Raw genomic sequence first — 20,926 nt, forward strand, 5'->3', positions numbered from 1 at the left:
GTTAAGTAGGGCTTACAGAGCTGGGGGCAAATCTGGCCTCCAAATACTTGGGAAAATGCTTTTGAGTTTCATTGCTTAGATTTTAACAACCGTGCACAGAAATCTCATGATCTTCTGAGCAGCTCTGCTGGCTCATGAGGGCAGAGAGGCGCACAAAACCTTTGCGTCTCTTACTTATTGAGACACCTAAGATTAGGGGAACTAATCATTTCCGTTTCTGAGAGAAGGCCTCCCCCCCCACCCCCACGCAGTGGGAACCAGTGGGCCTACAGTCAGTCCTCCCGGCAGCCCTCGCGGACTCTGCCCGGTGCGGGGCATTGTGGGAGTGAGGAGGCAGCAGCCCGCCGAGCTCACGCTCCGCGCCCAGGCGCGAGGACGCACGAGGATCTGGGGGAGAACACTGGCACCTCACAACCGGGTGGCTGCAGTTGCGGTTGCGTTGGAGGAGGAAGTTCATGGCTGTAGCGCTTCTGTGTGCCTGTCGCTCTGGGAGGTATCCTCCAGGATGGAAAGGCAGATAATTAAGTTCCTATTCACAAATAAGGGGTCCTGGGAGAGCAGATGGGGTGTTGGGGTCAGTGTGGAATGAGTGTGGTCTTCTCAGAAACGCTTCTCTGTTGGATTCCAGAGTACCCCCAATTGCAGTGAAATGTGGAGAGCAAGAGTTGAGCTGGCCAAATGTAGCTTTGCCTGAACAGGCATAACCGTTGAAGGTGATTGCGTTTGCGCGGCCAGTGCGCCATGCTTCGGGCTTGAATGAGCCCCGAATGAGCCCCGAATCTCAGAGGTTGAGGGGAAGGCTGGGAAATGCAGAAAATCTGTTCTTCATTAGGAGGCCAGGTGGCTGAGGGGCATGTTTGCAGTGTCATCGGTTTGTCGTCCTGCTTCAAAATCCGGGGACCTATAGGCAGGAGGTAATGGTACTACACGGATCAGGGCCAAAGACAAACACTGGTAAACTTTCTCAGAGGACTGTGAAAACTAGCATTTTGGTCAGTCTTCTGAACACTCCTGCAAGGGAGTTGTTAGCTTTAGTTTACAGGCTGGTTATCTTTGTTTGTTTTGGTGTGACATTAGAAAATGCCTAAAAAAGAGCTTTCCCACTGTGATTTTCTTTTTCTCCCCTTGTCTCCTGGGTTGGAACAATAATGCTAGCAAAATGGCAGCTCTAGAATGGCGAGTGGCCCACAGACTTTTTATTTGGCTTTGCAGAGGATTTAACATTTTGGGGGGAATTAGTTCCTAATTAGTAAGCGGGAAATTTCACATAAAAATGATTTCCAACTTCTCCTGAAAAGTCAGTTTCATTTGATGACAAATGAAACGTCTCATTTGATGACAGTCAGCTAGTACTGGCTAATGACTGCCTCTCTTAGCTGAGGCGTTTGCTCACCAGGTCAGCGTGGCGCACATTTGTATAGTTTTGTTCATTATCGGTTCACCCTCAAGAGGCATTTCAGTTTGAGACCCTTGACAGAGCTGCCTCCCTAGCTGTGTATATGTGTGTATATATATATATATATATATATACACACATATATATATTTATTTTAAAAGCCTTTTTAGAAATCACTCCTTTCTACCTGACCATGACCTGTTGAAGTGGGGATTATTATTGCCCCTCTTTTGCAGATGAGCCCTAGAGAAGGGTCAGAGCACCTGCCCCAGGTCTTAGTCACTCAGTCCAGCAGGGCATCAGGAACCTTTTAAAATTTTTTTAAAATTTGAAACTAAAAAAAATTTTTATCTGCATTGTGCATGGCCACAATTTTAAGCTTGAATGTTTCCGTATACAGAAATGTATGTAATTTCTATGTATTTATATATATGTAAATGTCTATAGTCACAGCTTAGCACACAAATATCAGGATTATTACTCACATTCACCCTATCAATGCCATTAAGAGACCCCAAGGGGGAAAATTTCCCAGGACTACTTACACCTGTAAATTTCTCAATTTAAACTTTTGGCATCCTTAACTATTAAATATTTTTTAAAGATTTTTTATTTACTTATTTGAGAGAGAGAGAGAATGAGAGATAGAGAGCACGAGGGGGAAGAGGGTCAGAGGGAGAAGCAGACTCCCTGCTGAGCAGGGAGCCCGATATGGGACTCAATCCCGGGACTCCAGGATCATGACCTGAGCCGAAGGCAGTCGCTTAACTGACTGAGCCACCGAGGCGCCCCTTAACTATTAAATATTAAAAACAAATACATTTTTAGTATCAAAATAGACCTTGGCACTTCTAAATATTCAGAAATTTGCAAACCACCATCATCTTTTAAACCATATCCACCTACTATTACATTCTTAAAATTTTAAAATTTAAATTGACTCAATTTAAATTTGAATTTTAAAATTTTAAGAATTGGGCTCCTGGGTGGCTCAGTCATTAAGCGTCTGCCTTCGGCTCAGGTCATGATCCCAGGTTCCTGGGATCGAGTCCCACATCGGGCTCCCTGCTCTGCTGGAAGCCTGCTTCTCCCTCTCCCACTCCCCCTGCTTGTGTTCCTGCTCTCGCTATCTCTCTCTGTCAAATAAATAAAATCTTAAAAAAAAATAAAATTTTAAGAATAGCCACATCTTAAATAATAGAAATATGGAGTTGGTTTGCTAGTTGTTTTTTAAATGTCAATGAAAATAAATATATTAACTACTAATTTCATTTGAAGGTTCGTTTATTCGTATTATCTAAAATCATGGCACATTTGCTACTGTTTGGGAAACTCTGCTTCTGATGGAAAAATCATGCAAATTGTAGCTCTTTATATCTGTGTCACCAGTGAGTTTCCTTGGCTTAGTGTTGGAAATGTATAATGTATAATACAACAGTCATGAAACAAAATCATTGGGGGACTTGGCAACATCTGTGTAGTTCTCACAATCTGTCAGGTCTTCCTAGGATTTTGTGTGGTGATGGGCGAAACTGGTGCCTTGGTGGTTATGGGATGTGCTGGGCACATATAATGACCTATGTCCTTATGGTGTTCCTGCCCCAAGGCTGAGGACCTGCATTCTTCACCTGGCTTTGTGGAAAAATCTAAGTTCATCCCTGGTTGGTAACCTCCATCTATAAGAACTCACAATAGGAACTGTCATATGAATATTTATTTTCTCTAATCCAAAATGTTAACTTGGTTTAAGAGATGGTAGGAAAATATTCTTCATGTCTTGAACATTGAATTTAAATGTACTTTAGAGTTGTAGCAGTAATTCATTTATTTTATCTTATATATTTAGACTTTGAGCCTTTTGAACTCAATTAAGCAAATTTATGTACATCATAAGCTAGTTATTAATTTGAACAAAAGGTCCTGATCTTTTTTTAAATAGATTTCAAGTACTGAAGATAAAGTGAGAAAATTTTTATGTATTTATATAAAAATATCTGAGTACTGAAAGCAACACTAAAACCAACAGGAATTCTTGTGGTTTAGGTGCCAGAAATTCACATTGTTTGGATCCCAGTGTCTTCCCAAGCACTGACTTTATTTTATTTTTTTAAAGATTTTATTTGACAGAGAGAGAGAGAGAGAGCACAAGTAGGCAGAGTGGCAGGCAGAAGGAGAGGGAGAAACAGGCTCTCCGCTGAGCAGCGAGCCCGATGTGGGACTCGATCCCAGGACTCTGGGATCATGACCTGAACTGAAGGTTGACGCTTAACCATCTGAGCCACCCAGGCACCCCTTAAAGATTTTATTTATTTATTTGAAAGAGAGGGAGACAGCGAGAGAGGGAACACAAGCAGGGGGAGTGGGAGAGGGAGAAGCAGGCTTCCCGCTGAGCAGGGAGCCCGATCGGGGGCTTGATCCCAGGACGCTGGGATCATGACCTGAGCCGAGGGCAGACGCTTAACAACTGAGCCACCCAGGCACCCCAGCACTGACTTTATTAATTGAGTTATCTATATGGTTCATATTGGTAGGGGAAGATGGAGTCATCTTACAAGATCCAGGACAATAAAGAGTTTGGGAGATGACCTTTGGGCAACTTGCAAAGAAGAAGGCTCTGATAGTGCAGCCTACATATATATATATATATATATATATAATCACCTCAGTCTTTTGAAGACCAACAAAGCAATCACCGTGTGACATTTCTTAATACAGTTTTTGAAAAGCTTATAATGTTCTTTAAATATGTTTACCCATCGTAATAGGCACTGTAGTCTTCTGAAAAATAATTCATAATTTATAATTTGGGAGTGATTATATTTTTTAAATGTATGCATTCAGTCTAGAATAGCTCTCAGAGGATATGCTGCACATATAAATACCAGGCTGCAGACAGGGCTTGGATTAATAGACCATGGAGGGCTATTTTTATGCAAAGTTTAAGTGCATATTATTATTATTCCCAAACTGTATTAATAATAATATCCTACACATGTCCAGCATGCGTATGACATTTTACTGTTCTACAAGAGTGCTGTTGCATATGTCATCTCATTTGTTCCTCGCGGCAAGCCTGGGAAGAAAGTTAGGATGTTTTCAAATGTTGACATTGAAATCCTTTGCTGGAGATAAATTCCTAATAATGTGGGGCCAGGGGGAAGATGCTATAGAAACACAAGCATTTTTTTTACTGTATTTTTGACCGATGTCATAGCAATTGCTTAGATTGGTTCTGGACATGTTAGTCTCCAGGGAGAGACAGTATTTCATCATTTCTTCTGCCTGGTAGGAAAAAAAAAAAAACAAAATACATGAGTGCTTTTTTGGAGGAAGAACTGCAAGATTAAAGGATCCACTTCCACTTCACAGCAATTAACAGAAAACCCTTGGATTCCCTGTCGAGCTCTTCTCTATATCCTTCTTGTTTAAAAACACTTTTCTATATCCCTCTTGTGCCAAACATGGTAAAATCTGGAGAATCAAGTAAGCACGTAGAGACCGTCAGAGGAAACAAACTATTTTGTTATTATAGTCAATAGTGATTAAATTTAGATTTATGTATTATTTATGTAATATTTTGGGCTTTCCTGTTTTACCAACAGCAACAAGGGAACTCAGAGACAACAAGCTGCATGCGTATTGATAGTCAGACTGGAATAGTGAACCCAGGACTCTGGTTTCCTAGAATCTGTGCTGAGAAATACTTAAATAATTTATCATAATGATTATTTCTACAGGATACAACTCTAGGATTAAATGATAATTTTATTTGACTTACATAAAGGGGAATTATTACAGCAGTTACTTTTAAAGAGCTCCCTGGGTTTGCAGGGAGTATCTGAATTAACAGAAAATTGAGCACCATTACTTATTAATGGGGTCCAGCTGATATATTGGTGGTATATCTGGCAATTAGCCATTCTGCATAGTGTCTTTTGTTTGGCCATTACTTTTTCACTATTGAGTGCAAGCTCAGAGATGAGCACCTTGAACCAATGGGGAAGTCTGGCCTGTCAACCTAATAGGGCCTTGCATCATTTTAATGGTGAATTATGACGTGTCTTGAAGGATATTTGGACACACTTAATATCTTTTGGATGACAACCCTTGGAGGCATAAGTGAAGGTACATGTTGTCATTGAACCACTAAAAATCTTTATTCATCACTGGATAGCCATTATATTATATGAATCTCTTTGGACATTTTTTTTTTTTAATTATACACTTGCTTTTGGCTTTTGTGGCATTTATAGAATGAATTGCTGTGAGTGAACTGTAGCACAGCAAGTTATGGCCAATAGTATTTATTTGCAAGAGTCACTTTGGGGTGCCTAATTTGTCCTCAGGAGAAATATCTTTTGCTCAGCCTGCAAAATGTTGTAATAAAAATTGATGATTGATGTTGATTATAAGATTAAATGGCTGGGCCACAGTGGCCAATGTCATAAATTAAAGCAGCCCAAAGTTGTGATTGGCCACTAGAGAAGGTTCTAAGTGGGAGTGTTTTTTTAATGAGTCACTATATTTCAAGTCTTTATAGTATTGACTCCTAAAGTTTATTGAAACTGTATTTAAAACATCATTCTACAGTATTTTAAATAAGTTTCTAGTACAGTTTTATTTTGCTTACCTAAGCATGCAGTAGTGGAAGAAAATAGATAAAAATGTCCTTGTGATAGGGAAAACAATTTAAAAGATGGTTAGCATAATGTTGATTGTTCAGCAAAAGACTTGATCTTCTCAATCCATATTTTGTTTTTTCCTTTTTTTGTGTCATGAAGAATGCTCTTTGGACATCGAAAGGAAGAGTGGACAGTGATAAAAGTTTTGAGGGGCTGGAGATGGGAGGTCGTGTTATAACAACACCTCTGGCTTTTTAAAAGTGGTTGTGTTATATTCAGGGTCATAGAAGAACTTCCCTGTGAATTTTTTAATCGATGCTTATAATTGCCGAGGAATTATTTTGCTCCTAGCTGTAGATAAGAGAAGTCTGGTAGTCATAGTTGACCCAGACTTCAGAAAGGCAAGAGACAATGCTTTTTCTGATAGCTTCTGTCAGTTTATATATTCTGAAAACACTTATTTACCCCTTACTGTCTTAGTTTATTTGGGCTACGTATAACAAAAGTACCACAGACTGGGTGGCTTATAAACAACTGAAGCTTACTTGCCACAGTTCTAAGAAGTTATGGCTCTGGCATATTTGGTATCTGGTGAGAGCTGTCTTCCTGGTTCATAGATGGCTGTCTTCTTGTTGTGTCTTCACAGGGTGAAAGAGGAAAGAGGTAGTTCTCTGGGGTCTTTCTTATAAGGGGCTAATCTCATTCATGAAGGCTTTACCCTCATGACCTAATCACCTTCTAAAAGCCCCATGTCCTAATACCATCACATTGAGGACTAGCCTTCAACATAGGATTTTTTTTGGGGGGATACAACATTCAGTCCATAGCACTTACTGTATGTGAATCACAGAGGATTCAATATGAATGTGATATGCTGTCAAAGAATATGCAGGGTGAGTGGGAGATAATACATAAATAAATGTGATATCAAACATGGGTTGGCAAATTATGGTCCATGAACCAAATCCATCCTGCCACCTGTTTTTGGAAATAAAATTATTGGAACACAGTCATTCCCATTGATTTATATATTGTCTGTGGTTGTTTTCATGGTAAAATGGAAGAGTTTAATGGTTGGAACAGAAACTACCCAGCCCTTTTTTGAAAGTCTGCTGACCTCAATATAGAGCAAAATTGCTGTTAGGAATCATAGTCAAAATGCTACGGAAACATGGAACCAATTAATTGTGGTGGTGGGGAGGTACATTTGGGAAGTCTTCAAAAGATGGGAGCAGTTGAGTTGGACCTTAATGATATGATGAAAATTCCTAGAAGGCCATAACCCCTTCCCTCTCTTTTCTCTTTCTTCACGCTCCAGCCTTCTTATTGTTCTCTATCTCTATCTCTACGTCTATCTCTCTATCATTTTGTTAAAGTTGCCTTTTCAGTATTTCATAAAGGTTTAATTCTATATGCTTCATGTTCTAGTCAACTTGGATATGGAAATCAGCAAAAGTCTGTGAAGTGTAAGGCCAGGAAGTGGTATTACTATGGTGAAGTAGGTGGTCAGAAATTCTTCATTTTGGTAGGCAGATATCTGGAGAGTGCTACAGAGTGGTATCTGGAAAAATGACCTAAGAATGATGTTACAGCCACTCCTTGAATCTACTGTTGGTGCAGAGTTGGGTGCTGTTCTTGGCTGTGGTAGACCAGTGTGGCTCCAAAATTTCTTGAAATTACATGTTGTAGTACCTATGACTATTTCAAATTAGTGAATCATTTCATTAACTGTATTTTTATACAGCCTGCTGCTGAAGCCATTATCTCGTAATTCTAACCTAGTTCCCTTTAGAGTTTCCTTTCCACTTTCAACAGAAGCCAAAAGGAAAGGTGACATAGGGTTGGTGGCTCCTTCATCTCTGTCTTCCCCAGGTACTCGTTTTCCCAATCAGTGGGATAACTTTATAATCTCTTTTAGCAACTGAGAAAGATTTCCTTCTGCCTTCCATCTTGCCAGGTGCTAGTTGAAATTTTCAGATAATTTAAGTACAGTGGTTAAATGTACTCATTAACCACTTCACTGAAGCTCAAAACTCATAAACGTGGTTCAGAACACAAACAGCTTTCTGTCATAGGGGCCATATCACTTCCTAGTGACAAATCCAAGCTTAACCAGCATGTATATTTCCAAAACACACTCAGAATTAATTTAAAAGTTTATAAGAACAAAACTATAAAGAAATTTCACCCCAATATATTGTTATTTATTTCAGATTATACTCTTGGCCTTTTTATCAGATGCTCTCAGGGATTGAATCCAAAGCAATAAACAGTGGGGTAATTTTCTGGAATCTGGAAAGATTATAAATAAGGTTTCAGGAGCAAGGGTTTTATTGCCCTTCAGTTGCCATTTTGGGTTATTATTTACTCATAGCCAGGTCTTATTTAGAATCCCAAATGTTAACAGAGTAAAAATTCTTTTGCTCGTGGTTCCTGAATCAAATAAGAGAAAACCACCAGAAAAACCCCAGTGGTTCTGTTGCTTGACAAAAATAGAAGTTACGTCAGTTGGGAAAACCTAAGCAACAAAGCCTTTCTTTTCTTACAACTAAACCACCAGTCAATTTGGCAATAGCATATTCCCACTAGAAATAAACACATTTATCTTTTATTGTTGAGAACAAGGAAGAAACCCGAGACTGCTGCAAATAGCTTTTCTCCCTCACCAAATGAGTATGCCATGTAGATTAATCTGCTCAGCATTTATGCATACCAGCTTTGTGCAGGGGCTGCAATGGGCAATGTGAAGATGTGAAAGTAAGTCCTAGGTTAGTCCTGAAGAAGTTTTCTTAGTACATGGCTTTGCTTTGTGTGGTTTCTTAAGAACCTGGGGAAAGTGAGAGGTAGGTCTTGGTAGTTGAATCAGTAGATCTCTCTCACGAAGAGCAAGTGAAATGTAATTTGGTGGCTTCCGTCTTAAGGAAATGGGACTGTCAGAATCATCACAACATTGGCCTGAGCAACTAACTGAACTAGGCTTTCATTTAGCTTTGCACATCTTTTCTTGTTGTGCACTAATTGTTCACTGTGATTCATACATTGTTCTGACAAGATGGCAAATGGAAAATGTGGAAAGTAATTAAAATAAGTGTGTGGTTTAAATTATAATAATCTATTGTCCTTAGCTGAATGCCATTATCAGGGGAAACAGGAAGAAGGGCTGCATTCAGGCATAGAGGACTAGTAGTTTCTGGGTTTGTCTTTATAACAAAAATTCAACTCAAGGAAATGAACTGAAGAGAGACTTGGAGCTTAACCTGATAGTTCTCAGAAGTTGAAATAAGAATTCTGTGTCATTGGTTAAGATCAGATTTTCTAGGGTGTTATCCATATATATAAATTGATTAGGAGGGCTATGATTGAATTTATATATGCTTTGCATATGAAAGTATAAATTTTGACTGTTAATTGAAGTAACATTAGAATGTAGGTCTTGCAAATATTCCTTATAAATACAACTGTACATCTCTAGAATTATTTCCCATAGACTATCAAATATTTGCCTATTTAGAAATAATCAAATATTTGCCTATTTAGAAAGTTTGAAAAGTGCTTTATTACAAATAGCTTACATTTATTATTATAAATATAACAATGCTTACTATAGATATTTTAGAAAACAGACAACTGTACAGAAAAAAATTCTTTGCATTCCCATTAGGCTCATCTGTGTAGATCTTCTGGTCTTTTATTTTTTAAAAAATAATGTGTGTTTGTATGTTTACATAATTAGTTTTACATTGTACGGTGTTTCATATCATGATTTTCTTCATTTTCCATTTCATTTAAACTTCTAGAAAAGTTTATTTTTGGTGACTACATAATATTTGATTTTGGGTCTGGGCCATAACTTGTTCAACCTATATATAGACATGTGGGGTTTGCCCACATTTTTGGTGCACAAACATTTGACCGCACCTTATTGACTTCTCCTACATGGATTCCTTAAAGCAGAATTTCTGGGACAAAAGGTTTGATGCCATCTTAAAAGGTTACTTTAGTACAAATGACAAATGTGGAACAGTTGAATTGAAGTGGATCTCATTTTTAGAGTCAGGGTATTATTTTTGGATTATTTTTCTTCTGTTCTCATTTGGTTTTCATGGTGCTAGAGTTCTTTGGACTTTAGAACCATGAAGACCAAGATTCAGATTCTAGCTTGGCTCCTTATTGCTACTTGATGTTGATCAAATGGTTTAGCTCCCTATCTAGTGTTCTCATCTATAAAATGGGATCAGTAGTAGGTTTTCTGTGAGGATTGAGTGCCTGTCTCTTTCTAGAGGCTCAAGAAATCCTCATTCCCTTTTCAAGGTGTGTACAGAGCTGATAAAGATGTGCGGGCATCTGGTGGCTCAGTGGTTAAGCTTCTGCCTTCGGCTCAGGTCATAATCTCAGTGTCCTGGGATCAAGCCCCGCATCTGGCTCCCTGCTCTGCGGGAAGCCTGCTTCTCTCTCTCCCACTCCCCCTGCTTGTGTTCCCTCTCTCGCTGTGTCTCTCTCTGTCAAATAAATAAATAAAATCTTAAAAAAAAAAAAAGATGTGAACATCAATTAGATGATGAGGGCAACAAAAATGCTTGCAGTTATATTTTGAGATATCTGCTTCCCATTATTTAAAATTTAATATGAATATTTACAGTAGACAGGGATCAAAACCATATATCATTCAGGGGCGCCTGGGTGGCTGTTGGTCAAGTGACCGACTGTTGATTTCAGCTCAAGTCATGATCTTAGGGTTGTGAGAGTGAGCCCCGTGTTTGGCTCCATGCTGAGCATGGAGCCTGCTTAAGATTCTCTCTCTCCCTCTGCCCCTCCCTCCCTACCACTTTCTCTGTCTCTAAGAACTTAGGTGCTCTGCTGTGCTGTGCTGGCAGAATCGCTGGAAATCTGCCCTCTGAGGTTCAGGAAAGCATCCATAAGAAGGTACCATACCTTGGAACTCACCTCAAGGTGACCCAAGGGGAGGCTGGGGAAAGCCATTCATAGACATATGTGTTGCCACTGTGAAGCTGCCTGAAGGGGTGCTGGGGAAAGCTTTTGGCCACTGGGGACTGCCAGATGCTGTATGCCATAGGAACTGGTGCTGGAGAAGCTGCTTATGCCATAGGAGCAGATGCTAGTGAGACCATGTATGCTGTAGGACCTTCATGAGAGGAGCACACCTGACTAGAATAGGAATCCCTTCCTTCTCCAGTACCATCAAGTGATTAAACCTATCATGCCAGCTGGCAAAAGAGAAATATTTACAGATCTCAATACCATAGAGGAGGTAATAATGGGTCTATCTGCTTCTCAGGGGCAGTACATTGATAATTGCTACAGTACAGTCCTTTGGTTACTCCGCTTCCATATACACTCTGCTATAAATATTTGAACTTCTGTACAACAATGAATAAATCCTTACAAGTGAGGAAGATCTTATCCTTTTCCCAAAATGAGAGGACACACAGTCCCAGCAGTCATTGTATCTATCACTGGCTATATTCATTACTCATCAGATTCTGTCAAAGACCCACAGAATATTTTGTTTCTCACAAATGAAATTGTAAAGTTAACTTCCAACAACTTGTATATAAAATAAAGATGAGAAGGAGATAGAAGAAGAAAATTGTTAGCATATATAAATATACACATACATATGGCAAGCAAAGAGAAAATATGCAAAGCTACTCTAGATCTTGTTTCTCTAAATGGTCATAAGGCTGTAATTGATACCAGTGGCATTATTTTATTTCCTCTTCCTTCCTGCTAGAACCTCAGCTGGTTGGGGTTATCTGGTGGAGTAACCCAAACCTTCCTGAAGGCTCTGACTCCTCAATTATCCTGCATTTTGTTTGGTTGCTATAGTTTTACATTAAGCTTTACTATTGTTCTTGGAAATGTGGAGAGATCACTGCAAAGAATCTCCTGTGTTCCAGAAATAGTTCTTTTTGCCCTCATTTGTAGCAGCAGCCTAATTTTCCCTTGCTAATTGGAATCAATTACTCCAGCCAGAAGAGTAGTCTTTTTTTCCCCCCTGCTTGTTGGTTTAGTGGCATAGACCTAAAATGGCCAATCTCATTTTCTAGTTCAATGGAACCATTGTGCCCTCTGCGTGTAGCCTTGCCCCCTTGTGAACTAAGACCTCCAAATTAGCAGAGCTCAAGTTGCCAGGACAGGAAGCAACAATTCTGGGAGTGATTTATTAGCTATAATAATAAGAGGAGCCACTCCCATGTGTAGGGTCCTAACTAGTGTCATAAATGAGTCTTCAGTAAATTACTCCACTTTTCAACTAGCCAGTTTATTTTATGGGTATAAGCCCATTGCTGCACTTTGCTGTGGAATAAGTTCATTGGTCAGAAGCAACAATATGAAGAATGCTATGACTATGTATGACATACTTTGTGGGTTTATGGATGGTGATTCTCCACTGCCACCTTCCCCCTTCAGCAGGGCAGGCAAATCCATATTCAGAATAAGTGTCTATTGCAGTGATGATGAATTTATGCTCCATCCATGTTGGATGCATTGTAATCAACCTGCCACCTGGTAGTGGTCTGTACTCCTGGAAAATGGTGCCTTAACTTGGGGTCAGTGCTAATCACAACTATTGACAGAATTAATCACACTTAGCCTCGTCATTTCTAGGGAAAGTCCATGTTGTTGAGCATAGGCATAGCCTTCATAGTCACTTTGTTCATGGTCCCATTGAGAAAGCCCTGGGGTAACTGGGGAAAGAGAATAACTGGCATCATTTTGCCATCTGATTACTAAGAGCTTCTCTGCAGTGGATAAATATGGGGATTCTTGTGGAACACAAATATCTTTCTCAGTCACTGGTGTCATAGGAATCCAAGGGTTGAGAGAGAGGAGGCAATGCAACTGGAGTTGTGTTAAAGAGGTCTGAGTGACTTGTTAATACAGCTTGTCGAGTAGAATATGACACTGCTAACCAATGCCTGGGGAGGACTCCAACTACATGGATGATAGCAAAGATCACAAATGCTAGCCACCAGAAATGGAACTCAAACAGTTCTACCCCACTGTCTTAGGATTGGAGTCACCAAGGAAGACAGAACACTGTCATGCACTGGATAGAACAGTGCTTTTCATAGAGAAGACAGAGCAAGATCAATTCTAGTAGTGTGCTTTGGTCTCTCATGACTAGAGGCTGCCCGTGGCAGCCAATGCAGGGCAATTGACTTATATGCACCTCTGTCATGCCTTGGCAGAAGGACTTCTCCCCCACTACCATGGAGTCTGAAATACTGAAAGCTAGGGCTATGCCTTTGGGTTATTGATGCACACACTTAAGGAGAACAAAGGAGCAGACATAGAGCCAAAAACAGGAAAAGGTAATACCACATAAGGCAATAAGCCCAGCACAGGCTGCATGAACTCTTTATCTCTTGAGAAAGACATGTTCAAGACCCCAAGGCCCATTCTAACTTGGCTAAGTTGGGGTCAAAAGACTGTGCCCAGGAAACTGCCTTTCCCAGCACAACTTTTTTATACCTTCCAAACCTGCTTCATTTTTGTTTTATGATAGGTAGATTGCTATTGCACATGCTTCACCTATGGCTAGAAAGCACTCAGTTCATCATGGGAAGTTCAGGCCTCATGATCACCTGCTGTCCCATGGTTAGGAGTTCAGTCTCTATCAGGGCGCAGTAGAAACCCAAAAGATGTTTCTCAAAAGAATAATAGTTATCTACAGAAAAGGGCATACATTTTTTCCATCCTAGTGGCCTGCATTGTGAGGCCCCTATTGGTACTTGCCAGAGGTTCTAACCAACATCCCTATTTGCCTCAGAGATTTCAACTGTCATTGAATTTGCTTTGCTGGATAGTAAAGGTCAAGTGGTAGAGAGGCTTGTACTGCAACTTGAACTTACTGCAGTGCCTTTTCTTGTTCTGGGCCCCACTTGAAATTGGTAGACTTGTGTGTGGCTCTCTAAAGGAGTTAAAGTAGCACACTGAAATGTGGTATATATTGCTTCCAAAATTAAAAAAAGGCCTCTCAATCACTATGCCTTTAATTTGGTGGTAGTTGGTGTGAAGTGCAAGAACTTATTTTTAACCTTGGAGGAAATATCTCAACTTGTTCCAGACTGTTGAACCCATAAAAACTTCACTGAGGTGGTGGTGTGGGGGTTCTGAAATTTTGGGGGGTTTATTGCCCATATGTCTTACTAAGACATTAAGTATTTGCTCCTTCCTGCTCGTTAGATCCCATCGGCATAATCTTGTCAGTGTAGTGTGAAGTTAGTGGAACATCAAGACAAACAAGATCTCTGCATATTATATTATGGCAGAGAGCAAGAAAATTTATTGGGTATTTCCTTTTTTCCAGTGTGCAGACACTCCAGCAAATAGCTATACATCCTTTGGGGAAGATTTGGAGGAATTTATAGTGAGCAGTTATGGTCTCTTTTAAGGCAAATTTCATCACAAAGTTAAATAGCTAGGAAATATACAGTTTCCCTGAAGCAAGACTGTGAAGGTATACTGTCTTCCCTTTGAAGTAAAACCATTTCTGATGGTCTTGGCAAATTACTATGGAAAGAAAGGCGTTAGTTACATGCCATGTGACAGACTATTTGCTTTAGTAAAGATACCGCATCTAGGTCAGCAGCTACATTTATAGTCACTACTTGATTAAGACTGTGATAATCCACAGTCATTCTCCAAAATCTATCTGATTTCTGCACAGACCACATTGGTGAGTTAAGTGGGTATGTGATAGATACCCCATCGCTTCTTTCCAGACTTTGATGGGGCCCTTAATCTCTGAAATTCCCCCAGGGTTACTATCTTGGTAGGGAGGGGAAGTGCCAATAACTTTCACCCATAGAGATACTTCCATTTGCCAAATGTGTCTATTCCAATTATACATTCGGAAATTGAGGAATAACTGCAAGGTAGGTCCATGGACAAGATGGGGCCACTGTAATTTGAAATTCATGTAAGACTCCATCTATCACATAAGCACTATAAGCCCCACATATAGCTCACAGTGATATTGTTGGTTTCTTAGAAATTAGTGTCAGTTCAGAGCCAGTGTTTAGTAATTTTTGAAAGATTTGGGTATTTACTTTTTTCATTGTATAGACATTGTAGTAAATGGCCACAGTCTTTTAGGGAAAACTTGGGGGAATATTTATAGTGAGAACTCATGGTCTCTTTTGAGGCAAATTCCATCAGAAACTTAAATAGCTAGGAAATATATAAAGATTAACATCTTTATCTGAAACTCTGTTTTATTGGTTAATTTATCAATAGTGTGGTAAACATTTCCTCCAAAAGATACAGCAACAGGAGAAAACATTTGCCTGACTTTTCCAGCTGAAATTAAAGTCTGGGCCATTTCAAGGGCATCATCACTCAAACCCTGGTTCTTTGCAGACTTGCAGAATAATATTTATAATGACCCAGACCTGATATTGGAAACAATAAAATGAAAGCTAAAAGAATCATTCTCTTACAGACCAGAAGGCAGCAGATTACTATGACAAAGGTCTTTGCAGCCAGCAAAGGTCAACTTGTCACCTTTGTTCTAGCTGCAAATCCTTTTCAACGAGTTGCCTTTGAAAAGTTACTTAGGGCAATAGACGAAACATGTGCTTCCTGACTATCTGAAAAGACAAAGCAGTAGTGAGCCTAGACATTTGAAATATAAAAGCTGACCAATTTAAGGTGAGCAAAATACTCCCCAATGTTGCAAATGACATACTGGATAAAGGGTTAGTATCCAAAATCTATAAAAAAATTATCAAACTCAATGCCCAAAAAACAATTAATCCAGTTAAGAAATGGGCAGAAGACATGAATAGACACTTTTTCAAGGAAGACATCCATATGGCTAACAGACACATGAAAAGATGCTCAACATCACTCATCATCAGGGAAATATAAATCAAAACCACAATGAGATATCAGCTCACACCTGTCAGAATGGCTAAAATTAACAACACAAGAAACGACAGGTGTTGTCAAGGATGCAGAGAAAAGGAACCCTCTTACACTATTGGTGGGAATGCAAACTGGTGCAGCCACTCTGGAGAACAGTGTGGAGGTCCTCAAAAAGGTAAAATTAGAACAATTCCAGCAGTAGGTATTTACACAAAGTATACAAAAACACAGATATTTTTTTTGAAGGGGTACATGCACTCTGATGTTTATAGCAGCATTATCAACAATAGCCAAACTATGGAGAAAGCCCAAATGTCCATCAAATGATGATAAAGAAGATGTGATATATACACAATGGAATATTACTCAGCCATCAAAAAGAATGAAATCTTGCCATTTGCAATGACGTGGATGGAACTAGAGTGTATTATGCTAAGTGAAATAAGAGAAAGACTAGTTAGAGAAAGACTAACTGAACTAAGAGAAAGATAACATATGATCTCACTCATATGTGGAATTTAAGAAAGAAAACAGAACATATGGGAAGGGGTTTGGGAAAGGAAGAGAAAGAAAAAAACCATAAGAGACTCTTAACTATAGAGAACAAACAAACTGAGGGTTGATAGAGGGAAGTGGGTGGGGGGATGGGCTAGATGGGTGTTGTGATGAGCACTGGGTGTTGTATATAAGTGATGAATCATTGAATTCTACTCCAGAAACCAATATTATACCATATGTTAACTAAGTAAAATTAAAAAAAAAAGTGACCAATTTAAGGTGAGCAAGATGTTCCACAGTGTTACCAAGTTAGGGAAAAACTCAAATCCACACTTGATTCTTAGAGCCTAGTTGAAAACTGTATATTCATTTGTTCACCCCATTACCTATTTTACTGGTTCTACAAATTACACCTACAGAGCTTGGCTTGAGGGTCATCCTTCTCTTTCTGAATGTACACTGTTACTGCTAATGAGCAAGGACATAAGGACTTGGCTCAAAGTGGGTGTGAAGCAAAGAGCTTTGGAGAAATCACAAACTGGAAAACTTGACAAATAATTGACAGCTTAGCAGCCTATGCAAGCGCTGTCCAGAAGCCTGCTTCCACAAGTACAGAGGCACAGCATTACTTTCCTGGGAGGAAAGGTGACCTTTGAAATTACGTGCTAGAAGCTTTCACAGTTCAGATTGGGCTGCCCATTCGAGGGAATAACTTATTTAAAATGTCTCATTTGAAATCTTTATTGCTAAAGTTCATTTGTCTAAGGCCTCTTTTAACAATAATCTCATTTCTAGTTTTAAATAATTTTAAAATCATTGGTTTCTCTTCTTTTCTTTGATTTATTTTATCTTTTTAAATTTTATTTTATTTTATTATGGTATGTTAGTCACCATACAGTACATCATTAGTTTTTGATGTAGTGTTCCATGATTCATTGTTTTTGTATAACACCCAGTGCTCCATGCAATATGTGCCCTCCTTAATACTCATCACTGGGCTAACCCATCCCCCCACCTCCTCCCCTCTAAAACCCTCAGTTTGTTTCTCAGAGTCCATAGTCTCCCAAACCCTTAGTTTGTTTCTCAGAGTCCATAGTCTCTCATGGTTCATCTCTCCCTCTGATTCCCCGCCCCTTCATTTTTCCCTTCCTTCTCCTAATGTCCTCCATGCTATTCCTTATGTTCCATAAATAAGTGAAACCATATGATAATTGACTTCCTCTGCTTGACTTATTTCACTTAGCATAATCTCCTCCAGTCCCATCCATGTTGATGTAAAAGTTGGGTATTCATCCTTTCTGATGGCTGAGTAATATTCCATTGTATATATGGACCACATCTTCTTTATCCATTCATCTGTTGAAGGGCATCTCAGCTTTTTCCACAGTTTGGCTATTGCAGACATTGCCACTATGAACATTGGGGTGCATATGGCCCTTCTTTTCACTACATCTGTGGCTTTGGGGTAAATATCTGGTAGTGCAATTGCTGGGTCATAGGGTAGCTCTATTTTTAATTTTTTAAGGAACCTCCACACTGTTTTCCAAAGTGGCTGTACCAACTTGCATTCCCACCAACACTGTAAGAGGGTTCCCCTTTCTCCACAACCTCTCCAACATTTGTTGTTTCTTTCCCTGTCCATTTCTGCCATTCTAACTGGTGTAAGGTGGTATCTCAATGTGGTTTTGATTTGAATTTCCCTGATGGCTAATGATGATGAACATTTTTGCATGTGTCTGTTAGCCATTTGTATGTCTTCTTTGGAGAAGTGTCTGTTCATATCTTCTGCCCACTTTTTGACTTGATTATTTGTTTTTTGGGTGTTGAGTTTGAGAAGTTCTTTATAGATCTTGTATACCAGCCCTTTATCTGTAGTGTCATTTGCAAATATGTTCTCCCATTCCGTGGGTTGCCTCTTTGTTTTGTTGACTGTTTCCTTTGCTGTGCAGAAGCTTTTTATCTTGAGGAAGTCCCAAAAGTTCATTTTTGCTTTTGTTTCACTAGCCTTTGGAGATGTAACTTGAAAGAAGTTGCCGTGGCCGATGTCAAAGAGGTTACTGCCTATGTTCTCCTCTAGGGTATTGATGGATTCCTGTCTCACATTGAGGTCTTTCATCCACTTTGAGTTTATCTTTGTGAATGGTGTTAGAGAATGGTTGAGTTTCATTCTTCTGTATATAGTTGCCCAATTTTCCCAGCACCATTTACTGAAGAGACTGTCTTTTTTTCCATTGCGTATTTTTTCCTGATTTGTCGAAGATTATTTGACCATAGAGTTGAGGGTCCATTTCTGGGCTATCTGTTCTGTTCCATTGGTCTATATGTCTGTTTTTGTGCCAGTACCATGCTGTGTTGGTGATCACGGCTTTGTAACATAGCTTGAAATCGGGCAACGTGATGCCTCCAGCTTTGTTTTTCTTTTTCAACATTTCCTTGGCGATTCAGGGTCTTTTCTGAATCCGTACAAATTTTAGGATTTAGATATACTTGTTTGACATTTCATCAGATTAAAGCTTAGATCTGGCTTGCTTTTTAAAACTACTTTCATGGAGGAGAGAAGGAAAGATGGTGGAGGAGTAGGGGACCCTATTTCAACTGGTCCCTGGAATTGAGCTTGATATCTACCAGACCCCTCTGAGCACCCACGAAACCACCCTGAGATGTAAGAGGATCTGGATCTCTACAAGCAGAATATCACAGGCAGTTGGTTTTGAGGTACGAAGTGGGGAGCCCTGATTCCATGGGCAGATATCGGAGGATAAATGGCAGTGGGAGGGTGCCTGTCCGTGGGGATCCTACACCACCAGTGAGCGACAGCCTCGTGAGCTGGGGGCGGGGCACAGACTCGAAGACTGGTAGCCGCGGGGGGGAAAGGACTTTCGGGCAGCCCCCGGGGCGGAAACCCTGAGCAGCAGGGTTGCGTGGGCGAACTGGGAGCGGCTGGCGGTTTTAGAAGCACAAAGGGCAGATATGTGCCCCGACCTGGAGGCAGGACTGTGGGGGTGCTGCAGAGGGGTACACAACCCAGGATGCTGCAGTTTATAGCAGCACAGACAGAAATGAAGACAGTGTGGCCTGGAGAGCTCACTGAACAGACTGCGGTCTCTCTGCTCTGAGGCAGAGGGTTGGAAACAGTGTCTTCTGTTCTGACTCGCAGAAGAGACATGGAAAGCCACCAGAGAACAAAAGCCCCCAAAACTGATTCCTGCTGAGCCCATCCCCCACCACAGCGGGGCAGGGCAACTCCGCCCAAATAGGGTTGCCTGAGTAACAGCGCGCCAGGCCCCTCCCCCAGAAGACAGGCTGGGAAAACAGGAGGCCAGCAACCCTAAGGTCCCAAGAAAACAGGTGCATCTTTCTTGGGTTCTGGTCAATAATTTGGACTCTATACATTCCCTCAAGCACCCATCAACAGAATGACTAGGAGGAGGAACCCCCAAAATAAAAAACTCAGAGATTATGATTTATGCTGCAGATTTACAAATGGATGCAGATATATCCAAGATGTCGGAGATGGAATTCAGGCCAACAATTGTGAAGACAATGGCTAGAATGGAGAAATCAATTAATGGCAACATAGAGTCTCTAAGGGCAGAAATGAAAGCTGAATTCGCAGCACTTAAAAACGCTATCAATGAGATCCAATCCAATCTAGATAATCTAACAGCTAGGGTAAGTGAGGCAGAAGAACAAATAAGCGACCAGGAAGACAATATAATACATAAAAAGGGAAAAGAGGAGGCCAGGGAAAAACAACTCAGGATCCATGAAAATAGAATCAGAGAAATAAGTGACACCATAAAGCATTCCAATGTCAGAATAATTGGAATCCTGGAGGGAGTGGAGAGAGAGAGAGAGGACTAGAAGATGTATTTGAGCATAGCTGAGAACTTCCCTAATCTGGGGAATGAAACAAACATTCGCATCCTAGAGGCAGAGAGGACCCCTCCCAAGTTCAAGGAAAACAGGCCAACACCCCGGCATGTAATAGTAAAACTTGCAAATCTTAGAACCAAGGAAACCATCTTAAGGGCAGTTAGGGGGAAGAGATTCCTTACATACAGAGGGAGGAACATCAGAATAATGTGAGACCTATCCACAGAGACCTGGCAAGCCAAAAAGGCCTGACAAGACATATTCAGGGTACTAAATGAGAAGAACATGCAGCCAAGAATACTTTATCTGGCAAGGCTGTCATTTAGAATGGATGGAGAGATGCAGAGCTTCCACGACCAGCAGAAACTGTAAGAATATGTGACCACTAAGCCGGCCCTGCAAGAAATATCGAAGGGGGTTCTATAAAAGGAGAAAGACCCCAAGAGTGATATACAACAGAAATTTACAGGGACAATCTATAAAAACAACATCTTCACAGGCAACATGATGACAATTAGTTCATATCTTTCAATAATCACTCTCAACGTGAATGGCCTAAATGCTCCCATAAAACGGCACAGGGTTGCAGATTGGGTAAGAAGACAGGATCCATCCATATGCTGCCTACAAGAGACTCATT

General features: G+C 40.2%; 1 pseudogene; it reads right to left on the reverse strand.

Annotated features, from left to right (window-relative positions):
• Positions 1–575: 575 nt before the first annotated feature.
• The window catches only part of LOC113915967, a 47,076-nt pseudogene continuing 26,725 nt past the window's right edge, over positions 576–20,926 (reverse strand).

This window comes from Zalophus californianus, chromosome 1 (assembly GCF_009762305.2).
Source record: "Zalophus californianus isolate mZalCal1 chromosome 1, mZalCal1.pri.v2, whole genome shotgun sequence".
In the NCBI taxonomy this organism is placed as follows: Eukaryota; Metazoa; Chordata; class Mammalia; order Carnivora; family Otariidae; genus Zalophus; species Zalophus californianus.